The sequence below is a fragment of the Polyodon spathula genome, chromosome 3, assembly GCF_017654505.1.
Source record: "Polyodon spathula isolate WHYD16114869_AA chromosome 3, ASM1765450v1, whole genome shotgun sequence".
In the NCBI taxonomy this organism is placed as follows: Eukaryota; Metazoa; Chordata; class Actinopteri; order Acipenseriformes; family Polyodontidae; genus Polyodon; species Polyodon spathula.
Genome location: NC_054536.1, coordinates 58,918,097 through 58,936,460, shown reverse-complemented (window position 1 = coordinate 58,936,460; position 18,364 = coordinate 58,918,097). Strand labels below are relative to the sequence as shown.

The 18,364-nt window shown below is 39.2% G+C and overlaps 1 long non-coding RNA gene across 1 annotated transcript; it reads right to left on the bottom strand.

The window, feature by feature from the left end:
* Positions 1-1,117: 1,117 nt before the first annotated feature.
* Positions 1,118-9,901, bottom strand: LOC121313254. The gene is made up of 3 exons (XR_005949959.1): positions 9,504-9,901; positions 5,376-5,541; positions 1,118-4,327 (listed from the first exon to the last, which is right to left on the bottom strand). It is a non-coding gene; the product is annotated as an uncharacterized LOC121313254 (long non-coding RNA).
* Positions 9,902-18,364: the final 8,463 nt, after the last annotated feature.

The window sequence follows — 18,364 nt, the reverse complement described above, 5'->3', positions numbered from 1 at the left end:
ACTGCAATGGTATTGCAAATGTACGGTGGTAAACATCTATAAGGGATATGCCCCACTCACTGTCCAAAGACCTGTTACAGAAAAGATCTAGGATAAAAGTGCAGTGCAAGAAAACTTTGAAGAAATTCAAACCTCAATAATTTCTGTCTCATGGACCATTGTGCTATCTATTATGCCAAAAATGTCAAAAGAGACAAGATCAGTCAGCTAAGGAGGCTACTACATAAATTATAAAATGGGAAGAAAGGAAGTGAAGGGCTGAGCAAATACCAGCTGCGTCATACAGCAAGGGAAAGAACCGGGTCTACCTCAGCCTTTCCTGACTGCTTAGGGAGCAGTTTAAATACAATCCTCTGCTGTTGGGGCTTTGCTCCTGTCCTGTCTCAAGGCTCTTATTAATTAAATGAAGAGGCACATAGGCAGTGTGTTATACAGATGTAATTCTCTAAAGTCTAATGTTGTGTAACAGTTGACTGCACAGCCTTATGCACAAGCCTCATTTATTTTCACTCTACTACAGTAACCATCAGCAAAAGGAGTAATATCTAAAATGTATGAACCACACATCAATATCATTACAGCAAAACCGGTTAATAAGATTTAATAAAAATATGATTTAAAGCACAGGTCAGCACTTCTTTAAAGGGGTTCATTGGGAAAGGATTGCTGATGGTAGAGTCACACTTTGTAGGGAATTGACTGAAGTATTTCCAATTCTTATCTTCTTCTCACTGCTCATTGAACAGGTTATTAAGAAATCAGCATTTAAATCTTCTGGTAGAAAATGCAAACGTATGTTTTTTTCTATTTTTTCAAAAAGTAATAACTTTGCATTCAACCAACATAATAGTACATCTTTTTTTGTTGTTGTTGTTTTTATGTATCTCAATTATTTATTCTCAAAACTTGAACCTATGAAGGGGCGTTTTCTTCCCACAAATAGATAATCTAAAGGTGACATGTGAGTTCTGAGAAGCCGTGAGAATTGTGTGTCTTTCTAGGTTTGCTTCTCTTATGCAGCGGTAGGGTGCTGCAAAACAGGATGGGAGATATAATGTAGGGATTCAATGGTGTTGAGTCAGAGAAAAAAGAAAAAAATCAGTTAAGTCCTATAATGGAACATCAAGAATTTCTAAATTTTTATTAGTTTAACAAAAACTTGTTAATACTTGCACTGATAAGTTCAATTGATTAGAGAAATCTTTACAAAACACTGTGTTTTCTATACTGTCCTTTATGTATAATTTTCATGTTTTAAGTTAGAAAATATAGCCTCAATCAATATACAAAGCTGCAGCAATCAATAGGCCATCTTATAAATTAATTGAAAAGCCAAAGTGAATTCCATCTTTTCTTCATGGAAAATGTATGATGCCTTATAAACAGTAATACATGTCATAAAAACTCTCACACACCCAAAAATATTTAAATAAAGATACTACTAGCTAATACTGTATGGAGAAGTAAGTATTCCCTGTTTGAAATAAATTCTATGTATCACTTCAACTGTAGTAATACTAATAATAACACCATAGTATATACTGCACACTGATGCCATCCATGTAACACATTCAACAATGAACCAGGCACTATTACAATGTTGCAATTTAATCATCACTTTTATCTTTATCGTATTTATAGAGCTGTCTGCTTTGACGTCCAAACCCCACAAAATTGAGTTTTGTCAGTGTGTCTGGCTTATATGTCTAAAATGATTAAATATACAGTTATGGCAAAATGTTTTGCATCAACCTACAGGATTAACAAATTTTGCTTAAAGTACGTTCTTGATAAGATCTTGCTTCATTTTCATAGGCTTGCAAAATTTTAAATCACTGATTTTTTAGAGTATGTATTTGACTGGGGTTCTTCATTGGCACACCACAAACACAATGTTAATTATACAATAGATTTCACACTTTCAGTTTATTAGTACTTTGACCAATAGAGCTGACGACACTTTGTGGTTAAGTGGGACGGAGATACTGGTACTCAGTGAAGAAAAGGTGCGCTTCTTTATGATTTATGAGTTTCATTTGCAGTGATTTTCCTTAGCTTGGATCTCTATACCCAGACCATATTTGGCTGTGTGGTCCAGTGTTTAAAGAAATGGGCTTATAACCAGCAGGTACCCAGTTCAAATCCCAGCTCAGCTACTGACTCATTGTGTGACGCTAAACAAGTCATTTTACCTCCTTCTGCTCCGTCTTTGGGGCAGGACATTGTTGTAAATGACTCTGCAGCTGATGCATGCTTCACACACCCTAGTTCCATATCTTGTAAAGCACTTTGTGACTGTGGTCTACTATGAAAAGGTGCTATATAAAAATAAAGATTATTATTTGAAGTCACAAAGCCTGTGCAACCCATTGCACAATGAACCTGTTTCATGATGTTTCAATTAAGAATTTTTCTCCTCAAAAATACATGCATTACTGTAAGTGAGTTATTACCATATCTTGTAAGCCTGTTGAATAAACATTGACAAATGTAGTATACATACTGCAGAACAAGAATCATGTATCTTTTTCTATGGTTTAAATCTTTTAATGTTTGAAGATTTTGAGGTTTGCAACTGGAATTGATCTCTTCTGGTCTGTTTCAAAGTCTAAAATCAGACTTGTATTTTTTGAGGTTCCTTTGTCAAAGAATATTTTTCTTCAATTTTTACCTACAAGTGTATGATGGTCCTGCATTTTAAAAAAAGGATACCTTGCACAAAGTGATACAAACAATGTAATGTATTAGGAAAGCTTCATTAGTACTAACAAGAAATGTGTACTGTAAAATTAGACAAACATTTCAATAAGAAGTCGTCAGCATTTTAAACAACTGAAGCCTTCAGTACTTGCCCCACAGTAAGTTCCACAAAACTGTTGCAAGTACCCCTCAGTACAGGAACACTGCATAGGGTTGAGGGTTGCTTTGTCGTGAATAACCTCAAGGTGCTGATTTCAATGCTGAGCAATGCAACTTGACAAGGCATTGTACGTGTCGCCTAAGCACGTTATGTCACTACTGTCCTCACTGAACAACAAGCAAATCAGGGCACTTAAACAGTAAGAAGCGGGGATCCGAAAAAATATAGCGTTACACTTCCCCACGTGTTGCTACAACTTTAAATAATGTACCTGTCATTTTTCTTTTCATTGATAACAGCCTAACAACTTGTGTGCTCCAGTAATTCTCAATAATTCAGTTGTGAACAAAGCCCAGAGTTGTTCAGACAACTGATTTCAGGAGAGTCACATGCATAAAAAATGGTAATGAACATTTCAAATGACCAAAATGCAATTCTGAATGGTATATCTATTGTATATATGAGACCATCATGTAATACAAGTTTAAATTTAAACTTATTAGTAGAATAACATTCAGCAGGAAAGAAAATAATCAACAAGCAACAGAGGAACAAAGCTTTTTAGGCTTGACAATAGACATTGCATCTATATATTGATTGTCCAATTTTCCAATTAATCACACCCAGGTGAAGGACTTTATTATGGATGACCGTTATGATTTACTTTGTCATTATGTATGCAGATTAGGTTGCACACCATGTTATTCTAACAATTTGCCACCTATTGTTACTGCATTGTTGGTGCATACGCATTCATCCTTAAAATAAAATAGAAAGAAACAGCCTTTCTTTATGTTGGCTGCTTTTGTCATGCCACAGAAAGTCAAATCTGCTGTATGCTATACATGGCAGAGAAATGGTGGTTGTAAACATGGAACCAACATACCATCTTCCACAAGGCAGGTGGTCTCTATGCTATAGTATAAGGCCTTTTACACAGTTCTTTCATAATGTTGGACAGGTAAACGGAATGGTACCTAAAATAATTCAATTTCCATACAATCTTACGGTAGAGAAAAAATTTCTAATTAGACTCTAATGTAGTTGAAATACTAATGGCTTTCAGATATTTAGCACTTCCAAAAAAGAGATGGTTCCCATGTCAGCCCACACAGCAGTTTAACTTTCAAGGCACTTTGCAGCGACCCTCTGCTCCAGCAAGGCATCTTAATGTCCTCATCATTCCCATTCTTCAATGACGGGCCTGGTTAAGGTGCTCTGGTGAGTCCTTTCTTTAGAGTCAGCGAGTAGAGAAGTGGATGCTGTTCAGAGAACCCCAGCCATGTCAAGACTAATCCTCAGTATGTTTATCAAAGACTGTACCCCTCTGCTTGTGTGCAGGAGCCCTTTCCTGGTTTACTTGATACCGGCCTCTTGAACACGTCCGCCTGTTTCAGCCCACTGGATGCTTTTCTTAACGTCGATGCCGACTTCCTTGGTGGACATTTTTCTTTATTTCCATTTGGTCTATAAATGTCAACAAAAAAATGATTAAGGGTGTTACGATTCACCTCTCTCATTTGATTTTTGTTTAAAAAACTGGATTTATGACCAAGATTTGGACCATCAGATACATATGGTACTGCTACATGCATATGGTGATACATATCGTATCATCACATTAGTGGATCCTTACATTCCTCATACTGATGCAGTAATATATATATATATATATATATATATATATATATATATATATATATATATATATATATATATATATATATATATAGTACAGATCATAATATATGGTGTTCCCATATGTGATACACACAGATGTAAGGCAGTATATATATATATATATATATATATAATAGTATTATATTATATGTAAGATATAGATATATAAATAGTATTATATTATATATATATATAAGAGTTATATCATGTCAATTAGTCTGACTACCACAATGGGTATACATTTCTTCTGTCTGGTTTACAGTCCCTCAGGTTCAGATGTGGTTTACTGCAACTCACAACCAACCTCAGAATTGAATTTTCAGCAAATGACTCCATTGGGATCAGTAACCGAAATTGGATGGTATTGCTAGAAAAGCAAGTAATGTCAAATATCATTCTAACTGCCTTTTTACATTCAGATAAGGTCATGTTTGAATGGAATGAGGACATCTGTTCAGAGCAGGCTCTAGATGAAATCTTAAACCAGGTAAAGAAAAAAAGTTAATAATTCAATATTAGAACAACTGAACCCAGAACCTAACATCATTAATTGTAAGGGAAAGAGACAATGAAAAAGACATTTGAAGCTACTTATTATCCATTACTTCAATGTTTTCTCAGTTCATTTTCACTTTTAGTTTTTATAGCTATACGATTTTGTGTTCAGTGAAAGCTCTGACAGAGGCATTTAAATCAAATCTTTTTTTTTTTGAAAAACAGCCAGTTAACTAAACTTCATGTTTCAGTAATTCTAGCTATCTGGCCAGACAGATATATACACTGAATTCACAGGTTACTTCACACAAAACAATTAAAAAAAGACAGCGAAACTCACAGTTCCTCAGTCTGAAGAACAGTCCTCCTTTTCTGTGTAGTTGTAGCAGAAGTAGTTGCATGTTTACCACACTGAGTACCTGCATTTACTGTCTTCTTTTCTTTGTTTGTTACGCTTGAAGACACAGTGACACAGGTTTGGGTTCCCTTGCCTTCTGCTCCCTTCCCTAAATGATAAAATTACATTTTAAAGCAATTTAATGTGAAAGAAAACAGGCATTTTGCTATGGATACAGCCTAAATATATTGCCTAAATAGAATAAGGTAAAAATCTGGGTGGTACACATGGACGTAGAAGAAAATGATGAGTCACATTTTTATTTTCCAGAACATTACTTTAAAAATCTCAATGACAAAAAGGATGTGTAGGGTATTTTTGCAGCAAGTTTAAAATAAAAAAAATAAAAAAAACACACTAGTACTCAATGTAAATCACAGCAGGACAATATTTCAACATTTCAAATGTTCTTGTTTGCCGTTTATAAATATTGTATATTTAATACAACCAGTACATAACAAAGTCATTTGGTTAAAGCGTTTAAGCTAATAAATAAATAAATAAATACATTTCATCCAGTGACACCTCAGCTTATCAAATCCAGCTGGAAGGAAACAAGAGTATTGCAACGCAGTCTGTGCCATTGTGAAGTCTTGGTCATTAAGTGGATACAAGTTGCAGTGGTTCGTGGTTTATATTGATTGTAGAGCAGCAGGATTGGTAGAGAGGTTTCCGACTAGCCTAATCTGGAAGGGTCACTTTTTATACCATTATCAGCATGCGCTGTCTTGTTCTTATGTAGTTGCTTATCTAACATTCAGCTGTGGTGCCTGATTGAGAGCAGATGCTGTTAGCAAACACAACAGTCGTTAGCTCATTTATCAGAAAGTCCATCACTCCCCTGCTCCCTGATCAACTTTAAAGAAAACCCTTCTACAAAATCTGGGAGCACAACTGTTTTTAATTGAATTTCTTGTCTTACTGGAGTTGAATGCATTAGCAGCCTGAGCAGCAAGCTCTAATGCATCATGGAAAGCACACGTTCCATAAGTGTTCCAGTTATTTTATAAGAGAGTAAACTGACAGGCTTTGATTTGATATTCTTTTTCTCAGTGACCAGTAAAGTAAAAAGTAAAAAGACTTGCTGCACGACAACCAAGTATGATATATCAATAGAAAAACAATTTAGCTGCAGTCTACAAGGCAACCAGTCACCGATAGGAGACAACAACAGAGGAGTGTGACATTTTAATGGTGCTGGTTAATATCCACACCATCTCAAACATTCTGTATCAGGGAATCCTTCTGCACCACTATTCCTTGATACTGCATGCAGTAAACAGAATGAGTCACTTGCTGCTGATTTACAGTATCAGTCATGATGGTGCAAAGGGAAGAAAATGGGACTGAATTTATAGCCTACTATCATGTCTCACATTTAGGAGTTCAAGCTGTTTGCCATTAATATAATTTTTGTTGATGTATATTCCCTTCAGTCACTTTGTGCACAATTGTACAATGTTAAGTTTCCTATCTATGTATCTATACAATAATGCATGTTTTTTTTTCTAAAAAAACCCAAAACATAATTCAATATTTGTGACCAAAGGAGATATTGAATATTTAGTTTGATTAATGCCTTTAAGAAACAACATCCTTCAGGATTTACAGGGTGTGGCTACAAGATCCATCATCAATCAGGATTTACAGGGTGTGGCTACTTTATTTGGAACTGTAGAGAAAATACAAGAGCCACATCATGACAAGATGTTATACAGACTTGAGAATTATGGAACTTGTCATGTGGCCAGCTGTGCGGTAGTAAGGCCAATGGAGTTAGCTCTTACTTAGCAAGCACTAAAATAGGTAGAAGCAAAAATGTAACCTAATTTTGAAGTGGCAGGCATGACAGTGAGTGCCTAACTAGTTAGAGTAGCTGTGTCTCCACCAGACAGCTATACTGGTCAATCCACATGTCGTCGAAGTTGCCTGGAGACTGACAGACGAAAACTCAATAATCCTGCAGAGTATTGCGACATCAGAAAGACGTCCATCAATACGATATCAACCAAAACAATTAATACAGTTATGTAGTTATACAGCTTAGGTAGTAAGCTGTATTGAGCAGAGGTAAGTTACACAAGATGAGGTTTAGGTCATTTAATTAGGAATACTAAAAGTGGCCACCTCCTGTATATAAGCATATGCAAAAAATTGTAACAGAAGAAAGAAAACTACATATACAGCAGAAAACAGAAAATAAAGAAAAAACAATGACAGAAGAAGGATAGTTTGGAGTTCAAGAAGAGTCTGCTCACTTTCATAATGCATCAGCCCAGGGCAGCACTATGGTCAGGCAAACTCTTGTGAATCAGGCTTTTTGCTCAGCAAGCAACACAGGCAATTTAGTCACTTTTGGTTGTGTGTGTGGGACAGGATTGTACTGTGCTCTTACTACCAAACACATTTTTTCAGCAGTCCATCTTGAAGGATGCATTTGTTAATGATTTTTCTTTCATGACAGATTGCTTATGGCAGACAACATAATGGATATTACAGGTACCTGGGGTTGCAAGAGGAGGAGATACAATGAGCTGCATATAACAGTACCACTGGGGTGTTCCCGAGTGCTTCACATGGTAGAAGCGCTGCCATGCGGTGCACCGGGTGAGTCATACAACGCAGGTTCGCATCCTGGCTGTGCAAAGTCGTCAGTCTTCGCTGGGGACTCCGAAGGGGGCTTCACATTCGCTCAGGCTCTCCCATGGGTTGCAGTTGCAAAACTGGCAGGGGCTGTTTCTCCTTATTGTACTACAGCGAACCCTGCTCGACAGGTGCCCAGTGAGTTCAGAGCAGACACCTGCAGGGCAGGTCTTTGTCCCCCAGAAATGGATAGCTCATTGACATCCGCTCTCAAGTTCCTTGGTTAAAAAGGAAGCTGTTTTGGTTGTGAGGACGCACACTGAACATTTGGGTCTCCTGAGCCATGTGGAGAATTGCTGCAGTGAGGGAAAGAGCGATTGGGCATTCCAAATTGGACAATTATTGGATACACTAAATTAAAAAAAAATACCATTGTATGTAAAAAGAGGGAACAGAAAATCAGAGAAGACCATGAGTCTCTTGTTTCTTTGGTGTGTTGATTCAAGAACAATAAAATAGTGCACCTTCCATATTCTTCAGGGAAACGTGTATGAAGAGGGGCCTACTTTTAAGAAACGTAGTCGTGTTTATAAATATGTTTCACAATATTTTCTCCCCTATTCTAATCTAGAGATTACAATCAAATATTCGTCTGTAAAAATCAATAAGGGGAATCCAAAAGACCATTGTAAGTCAATATCTGTACCTTATCTATCCTAAAGGAGATATAAATTTACTAGATGTTCTTTTAACGGTAAGTTCAGGTGTACTTGGTCAAATATATAATCATCAGTTACACATACTTTACTGAAAGAAAAGTAACAATAAACAACAAACAAAAATCAAGGCTTCTGAAAATAACAAAAACGAATTAAAGAAATGACATTAAGGTATAATGTGTTTATGTGTGTATTCATTCATTCACGTTTTGTCATCGTTTTCCCTATCTATTCATAATTATCCATACTGTATTTGCCACTCGCTTATGTGTTTGTTGTAACTTACTTTTTATGATGTCCGTAAAAAAAAAAAAAAAGCCTAGTTATACATATTAGCGTGTTAATCCCCCAACTGCCATTAAATAAATAAATACAATAATACAATTTGCAAACATAGAATTATTGGTTATACTTATGAGTTTGTTTTAGCCTTTCTATAGACAGATATGCTATGTTGATGGCCACCTGAAAAAACAACACTGCGCCGTTTTCTGTAATCGTTTGACCATAGATGTGTCCAGAACGTGCATTATCTTGGGAGTGTGACGCCGAAGCAGTTTGGTGAATTAATTCCCTGGACCACAGGTGAACAATTTTGTATTCCACAAGTAAATAAATAATGCAAACTTTAAATCTTAAAGACTTTGCACTACAGGTACTATACATTACAATCCCTTTTATATCGCAGTAATTAATGTGGCGGCAAGGCGCTTGTTTATATTGCAATACAGAGTAGTTCGGGGGGGGGGGCGTATCGATTACAACTTACCTGTGTTAACTGCCCCATTTTCCTTCTTACTGGTGGAGACGGCGTTTTCTGGAAACACACTAGTATTGCTGGCGATGCCCGGCAATGGGTTCTCTGTATCTGTATTTGTAAGCCATGTAGATTCCGTGTCTCTGGTCCAGCTTTCATAGTATCTCGGTTCAATGGCATCAGACCTGCTACCCCCACAACCCATTCCTTTTTTCAGCCGTATTGGAATATATGTCTTCTTAACTGTGTTAAATACCCCCTTCTACCATCACACAAGGCTCTCTGAATATGTTCAGCATTATTACTAGTACGTTCAATCTGCTTTGGTTAGCACCGTCACTGCGCCCTCTAATTTGTATTGTGATTTTGTTTCAAATTTCTGCAAGGCTACAGAACGCCTCCGTGCACCAGCTCCCCTGCCGAAAGAGGTTTGTGAGGATTGTTAATGTAGGTTTGTTGACGTCAGTGGATGCGTGTTGGATCCTGTTCAGCTGCACTGAACGTGCCATGAAAGAACAAGAGAAAGGACAAGACAGTAGATATGTTTGTTTTTGTTTTGTCTTTTTTTTTGTATGTTCACAAAAACAAAACAAAAATTAATGGGTGTTTGGGGAGAGTTCATTAGTAGAGCTGTTTCATCCAGTTTTATTAATAACAAAAAAAAAAAAAAAAAAAAAAAAAAAAACAATGAATGAAGAAACAACTGACATCCGACGTAGGGTACAATTAAATAAGACGTTCGTCGTATTTAAAACAACCCACAGAATGAATTACTTGAACAAAATATGTTCTTGTAAGCTAAAGACAGTTTTTTTTAATTAAGAAAGGTTAATTGTATACGTGCTGTTAGAGACTAAAATAGTCACCAATTTTTGTTTTCTGGGACTAATATGGGGCGAAGTAAAAAAAATAATAAAACATGCAGCGATGTACATCCTACAGCAAAAGAAGATGTTATTTACATCAATGTATCGCCAACCGTATCCTAACGACATAGATGTTGGTAAAAATAATAATAATAATAAATCTTTTCACATATTTAATGGGCAAATTCCGGGTGAAAACATGTACAAACTGATATAGCTTTGTAAAACCCCACATTGCAAATAAAGGCCTTTGTATTACTCTTTTGTACAGCGGTATCGGCTCTGTGCTTTAGCGGGAGTGTTCCCGGGTTCGCGCCCGCTGTCCCTCCCTGTGTGTGGATTACGTCGGCCTTTGCGATGCACCTGTCTGCGTTAACAGGTTGACTGAGATCGTGACAGTATTAAAGAAAGTAAACCACGTGAACACCTGTGTGTTACAGTGTAGTCTCTATTAATCCAAAAGGAATAATTGAATAGTGATTTGAAATGTATTTACCGGTATTTCAATCCCAGACAGTCCATTGACTTCAGGGGTACTGGCTTTCAAGATCGGCTAATGGTGGTTTAATTTGTACCCCTTTTCTATTGATGTCTTTAACTCCTTTGACTGTCAGAGCGAACGAAGCATTTAAAACACACAAATGAAGTCTCTCATATATGTAATTAATTAGCATCATTTTATAACAGTCTCAAGGTTACAGTGAACCAGAACTACTCCAAATCAAGTTTTTGATAACCTAAAATTAAACTAATAGCGAATGGACTTTTCCGTCCTTCGATCCCACTATTCATCTAGGCAAATATGCACTCCTGACAATCTATGATATATGATAGCAAGTCAGTTTCAGCCAGTTGGCAAAAAAGCAGATGTGACTGTTGGTCAATGGGGTCCTTGAGATAATTAATTGAATAACGAAATTAGTATAACACGCAAGGAGTCTAAATTGCTTCAATAAAGTAATTTAGGCCAGGTTGTAGGTGGAACAAAGACAGTTATAGTGGCGCCATAAACTGGCCATGGACGGCCCTGGACCTCGAGGACGAGGATTGTTCACCCCATTTGTAGGGCACTCTGGTGGCATGTGCGTCTGTCTCCAAGACTGCTCAAATTACTATGAAGAGCCGTCTCAAAGAGAGGATTGTTCTGGAATTTGTTGCAGAATTCCATCCTCAGCTTGAAGAAATTAGAGGAATGGTTGCATGACCTCCACAACAATTGTAACATTTTGCAGACTCTTCAGTGATTGGACTTACAACCAACAGCAGGGGTAGGCAGCCTTGTCGACCTTCCAGATCCAGGTCCTTGTTTTTAAGTATTTAATTGAGACAATTAAACCACTGACTGGGTCCTAAAGCAATCATTTAATTACACCTAATAAACCTGTAATGGAACAGCACTCCAGTATCAGAGTTCCTCGTCCCACAGTGTCAGATATTAATTAAAACACAGCAATTACAAAGAAATGATTGGTAAATACAGTGTATTTAGTTTATTATTTTAATATTACATTATTTTACAACGTACCTATAATCAAGGTTAGGATAACAAGGTTTACAAACAAAGGAAATGTGCACATACATTACCATTAGTAATAATGTCATTATTTACATTGTGAGTTCCTATATGGATTTAAAACAATTTAAACTCAATTTAAATTCATGATATTGTAGTACAGTTATTAAAATAGTGTTACAAGGATTGCCACATTATTATTCCTTGAAGAGGAGTGCTGTACTTCCTACCTGACTAAATTACAAAGCGATTCTCTTGCTGTGAGTGGCTGAGATCTGGGAATTCAATTCAGCTCTAGTTAATGTCCTAGCTAGCACTGTCAGACAGGATGTTAAAACTCTGAGTTGCATTTTGCGACTTGGTTTGTAAGGAACACAGAGTCTGGTTTCTCTAAATGTTCTTATGCATGTGTCTTTTCAATATGTATGGTTAATTAATTATAAGTGTAAACATCATCAAGTGACACAATGCTGAATAAATGATCTGATGCCACAAACACACAGCTTTATTGTCATATTTACATATTGGCTTCAGCCTTACTGGTAGTTATTTTCACCACATCATTGTGTTCCCTGTCACCTGTTCTGTGCCAATACCACAATGCTCTACTTCAGCTAGATAAACCAGCACCAAGAAATGTGAAACAAGAATCTGAAGCATTCTTCAACAAAAATTCTCTGGTCCAATTATACTTAACTATAACTTTTTCCCCAAAATGGACCACGAATGAATGCAGCCATGTATCAAAACACTGTACAAAGTACAATGACACCATCTGCTCGTAGGCTGCTTAGCACACAGTTTATCTTCCAGTACGACAACGACCCAAAGCATATGGCTAAGTTAATTCTTAAAGAAAAAAAATATATAAAAGTTCTCAACTGGCCTTCACAATCATCACATCTTGATTCAATAGAAATGCTGTGGGGTGATCTGAAAAAAAGTTGTAGACAAGCACTGTGTGTCCATGTCTGAGCTGAAGGAAATATGCAAGACAGAAAGGGTCCAGAATTCACCAGCAAGATGTAACATACTAGTTAAGAATGATCATAAACATCTCAAAGCCGTAATAAAAGCAAAAGGAGGGCAGACAAAATACCAAAGCAAGGGTGCCAATAGTTTTTTCATGAACAAACACTTTAAATGAAATAAGTTTGTTTTTTGACAAAGATTATTTGTTACATTACTAGAAATTATGTATTTTGCTTTTAGTTTTATTTAAAAAAAAGTTAACTAAATTATTGTCCTTAATCTGTTACCTTGAATGATGGTATAATAAGTGTAGGGTGGCAATACTTTTGTCTGCGACTGTACTTGTAGAATATAAGCATATAAGCATTGCACTTCAAGACCTACAGTGACATTATCTTCTGAAGCAAAGTCAGTAGTATATTTATATGTTTTAATGTAAATAAGGTTCCTATCCATATCCTAGTCTTCTTATAAATTCACAGGAAGGAAACAGTTCCCTTTTCAAGTGGAATTACTGAATGGGAAGAGCCTCTCTGACCATCAATCACTGAGCATATATAAAAAAGCTGCCCTATCAGTGCCCTGCTGTGAGGAGAAAGTCCCTCCCATCTCCTGCTGAAGAGGGACATCCTCACAGTAGCATATCGTCTTTTTCTCTCTCACTTCACTGAGACAGCATCGAGGTCGGACGTGTCTTACCCCGCCACTTCAGCTGGGCACCATACCGCCCCTGCCAGCTGCTGCCACAGATGTTCCCTTGGTGGCAGAACAGGAGGGGAAGGGGAACCGCTTTCTAAAGCTGAAAGGACACTCACAACAAGCCCTCCGTCTGTGCCAGGACTTCTTAGAGCTGGTTCGCTTGTCTTGGAGCAATCCGACGTCCTCTCCCTCAGGCTCCAGAACAGTGGAGTCCCTGCTACACACTGCAGGAGCACAAGAAGCTGGCCTAGGCAAGTTCCCTCCTATCGGGGTCACGGTCATTGTGCTGGTGCAAGGATCCACCTTCACCAGAGGGGACAAAGACCCTATTTGCGCATCCAAGAGGGACTACTGATACCATGCTCAAAAAAGTATATGCATCAGCAGCGTTGTCAGTACGAGAGGCAAACGCAATGGCCAAACTGGTGCTCTACCAATCGCGGCTAGCGGCGAGGCTGCAGGAATGGGCACCAGAGACGGACGCGGGAGAGCTTCAGGTGGTGACGAGGGCAATGACTGACCTGATAGGGGAGCTAGGTCAGGCATCAGGCAGGTCTCTAGCGGCGCTGGTGGCCACTCGACAACACCTTTGGCTAACCCAAGCCAAGGTAGTGGAGACCGAGAAGGTTGCATTGTTAGATGCCCCTATAACACCGGGGCAGACGTTCGGAGCGACCATTGATGCTTCGAAATTCTTGCGCCTTCCTGGTTACCGCCAGCACCCTAGGTGGCCTTCCCAGCCTGCAGGGGCAACTGGGCCTGAACGCCGCCCTCCACCCTAGACCAAGCAAGCAGGCAGAGGAAGAGTCGGCGGTAAGGGACCACCTCAAAAATCCTTCCCCTAGGGCTGCTGAGAATGCGTCTGCTTCAATCCTGGGTAAATACGCTCAAGTTGCACTTGGTCTGCTATCGATACCGGCTGGTGCGAGTGTCCAGACAATGCTGGAGACACTGGAGTGGTGGCTCCGCCCTGGTAATCTGTGCCTCGGATCTCCCCACGGCTCCCCTCACAGAAGGGAAGTTGTCACTACGGACGCCTCCAGCCTGGGCTGGGGAGCGGTCTGGAATGGGAGGGGAATAAGAGGTCAGTGGCAGGGACATTGGCAGCAAGCGCATATTAATGCCCAAGAATATAAGCTGTAGCTCTGGTGTTATTTCATTTTCGCCAGCAGTTACTGCACAAACACATGCTGGCCCGGACAAACAACAAGACAGTGGTAGCCTACATAAACCACAAAGGCGGCCTGCGCTCGCCGGGTCTTCACCACGCAGCGCACAGACACTTGGACGCACAGAAACTAACGTTCCATCAGGGCGGTTCACCTCCCCAGTGTGGACAACAGAGCAGCAGACCTCCTGTCCAGAGGACCTCTGGACAGCTTGAAGTGGAGACTGCACCCTAAGGTTGTGAAACAGATTTGGGAGAGGTTTCATACAGCAAAGTCGACCTCTTCGCCACAGCCGAGTCCACTCATTGCCCCAGATGGTTCTCTATGGAGAGAGACGGGGGCCCCCTAGGAATAGATGCACTAGCTCACCCCTGGCCACAGGGGCTATTGTATGCGTTCCCTTCATTACCGCTATTGCCCCTGACACTAGAGACGATCAGGGTGGAGAGAGCACAGGTTTTGCTGGTTGCACCCAGATGGCCGAGGCGCCCGATTTGCACTCCTCTCCAACATGTTGTTGGGCCAACCGTGGCAGCTCCCGCTACGCAAGGCCTTCCTGGGTCAAGTGGAGGGGTTATTATGGCACCCAAACCCAGCCCAGCTCCAACTCTGGGTCTGGCCGTTGAACGGATCCAGACAAGGTTTGCCAGATGCAGTGGTCCCCCATTTGAGCCCACGGCTTCAGCAGAGCTGCGCCGTTTCCCTCAAAGCGGCGTTTCTATTAGTCATTACGTCTGCCAGAAGAGTAAGTGAGCTTCATGCGCTGTCCATCGATGACAAATGTATGGCTTTCACTGGAAATGACTGGCAGGTACCATTAACAACAAACAGGTGCTGTTACCTGGATGGGACAGCATCCTGGAGACAGTCCAACCAGCTGTTAGTCTGCTATGGGTCCCTCTCTAGAGGTCAGGCCCTATCGAAGCAACGTCTAGCACACTGGGTGGCAGAAGCCATACGCTTGGCATATGAACAGACGGACTCCCCTATGCTGGGGGACATTACAGCCCATTCTACCAGGGGCCAAGCGACTTTGAGGGCTCTCTTTCAAGGCGCCTCCTTGGAGGAGCTTTGCAATGCTGCTACATGGACAGGTAGTCAGATATTTGAGCATTTTTACTGCCTTGATGTTGCAAACCGTGCAAGGCCCTCTCTGGGCTCTAGGGTGTTGCAGGCAGCATGCCCTTAGGCGTCATGAGGGCTCTGAGGCTATCGGCGTGGGACTGTACTGTCAGTAATCTGGAGCCACGACAGCTTTCTTACAGCTTCCCATTCGGTAATGGTTGTCATTCTACTTGAAAGGGAACGTTAGGTTATTACCATAACCCTGGTTCCGATAAGAATGACAACCATTACCCTTCGAGGTTGTGTCCCCAGCTGACCTTCGATTTCAAAAGAAAATGGTGATAGGGCAGCTTTTTTATATATGCTTAGTGATTGACAGTCAGAGAGGCTCTTCCCATTCGATAACGGTTGTCATTCTTTCAGGGAACCAGGGTTATGGTGATAACCTTATGTTAGAATTATCAATAACATGACAACCTTCAAATAACCTGTGAATGATATCAAAGGCAATATCACAGCTACCAGATTTATTTTTTTCATGCGATGCTTATGTGATTTGCTATGCAACCCACCAGATACTGTAAGCCCTTTATTGGTGGCTTGTAGATAATATTTGACTTATAAAAGGGTAAATACAATGCTATTATTCACCTATTTCCCCTTATCCCTTTATTTTCATGACATTTATTCTTCAATATTAGACCCGTAGAGATGCAATTATCATGGGAGGAACCAATACAGACATAAAATGGAAACTGGTTAGAACCAATTTTAAGGTAAAATAGTGTTTTCTGCCTAGATACTAAAATGGTAATTTTTTTCTACTGAATAAAAACTACTCTTCTGAAACACAATTAAAGTAAAAGACTTTGTGAAGTTTCTCACACAACGGTAAAACACCTACATTTGCGAACAGAAAGTGTAACATGATTTAGCCTAAAATAACACAGACTGGTTGTGCAGGACCCAGAGTAATACAGTGAAGTGTGGCAGCATTGCATTCAGCCTCTTAATCTGTCTGGTCGTCTAGCAACTGGTCTGCATGATCACATATTAATGCTTTCAGCTGAAGTGGAATATTATTCTACACAAGGATAGTAACACATCTGTTTTTCATTCTGTTATGAACCCCCCTACATTATTGGAATGAAAATCATCCCTCTGGGGGTTCTCGTGGCTGAATGTCTTAATGATTTTCTACTGGTTTGTAGGAAGCATGTGGTCAATCCACAGTATCAACATTTGTTTAGATAAAGCTCCTGGAATAGATAACATACAGACAAAATAGCACGTGGATGATCTTTACTGAAGTTCTTAGCAACATTTCTCTAATTATCACCACCTGACTGTGCACTGCTATTGACACTGAGAAAGTGCACTCAAATGTTATCAATAAAACAGATGTGCAATCAACTACCCTTCAAAAAGTTACCTTGATTGTGCAATTATGTTTTTCAGCCTACTGCTTCAGAGTGCCCACAGTGTGTTTTTGTATTGTAACCAAAACTATATTTCAGTATGCAATAAATATTGATTTTGATTACATTAGCCAATTTGAATGCCCAACGTGAATGTTGCCTCAAGTGTAACCCACTTAATGATTAAGAGGACTGAAGATAATCACCTGCCCAACCAACCCTTATAAAAGATTGCCAATTTTTTTGCACAGTGTTTTTGTAATTTTGCCATGCTTTTCCCAGGGTTATACAATGCATTTACCATAGTTTACCCTGGTTTGCTGTGTTTTTTACACTTCTTTACAATGCTATGCTTTATTACACTTTGCTGTGTTTTCACTATGGTAAACTTTTATAAGGGAAAGCAGCGGCTATTATCAAACTACTAAACCCTGGCGGTAAAGGAATTATCCACCTGGACTTGTGGCACGCATGACTAAAAGCGGTTGCTGAAGCACAATAAGGTGAACTAAACCCAGATGATTTTACACCCCAACACATGGAATCACAAAGGCTAATGCAGAGCTCCCCCTGGTGGGGCCTCCACTGAAGATCGGCAACTGGGGACGAGATCATGGCCTAGTCAACCTCCAGTCATCTATGCAATTGAGCATGGATTGATAGAATCTGACAGACCGACATGTTTTTGGTTATATGACTCTACTATATTAGCAGTAAAAATAGGATTTGCTAGGACTTGTTCAGAGCTGAAAACCTGCACTGGAAAAATTGTACAAAACTTAAATGATATTTTATGACCCTCTTTGTGAAAGGTTAATTAAAATGTGTTTTCTGTTGGCTGAAGCCTAGGGAGGATGTTTTGTAAAGATGCGTGCAGCCTGTTTTGTGCATCATTAAATTACAGCTGCGATCAACATTATTCTTTTTTATACATAAAAAATATAGGGCATTACAATTCTATTGCCACATGGCAAATTTAAAGCACTTCAAAAACAATATTAAAGCTCTTTACTCCAGTGTTAAGACAAGTAAAACTGCTGTTGGTTTAATTTACAGTTTCATAAATATCAAACTTTATTTAAGGTATTCTATTTTTAACAATTTTATAATATTTTAATATATGTTTAGCCAAGGTTTTTAAGTTATTTGTTGGCATAGCGATGGATGACTC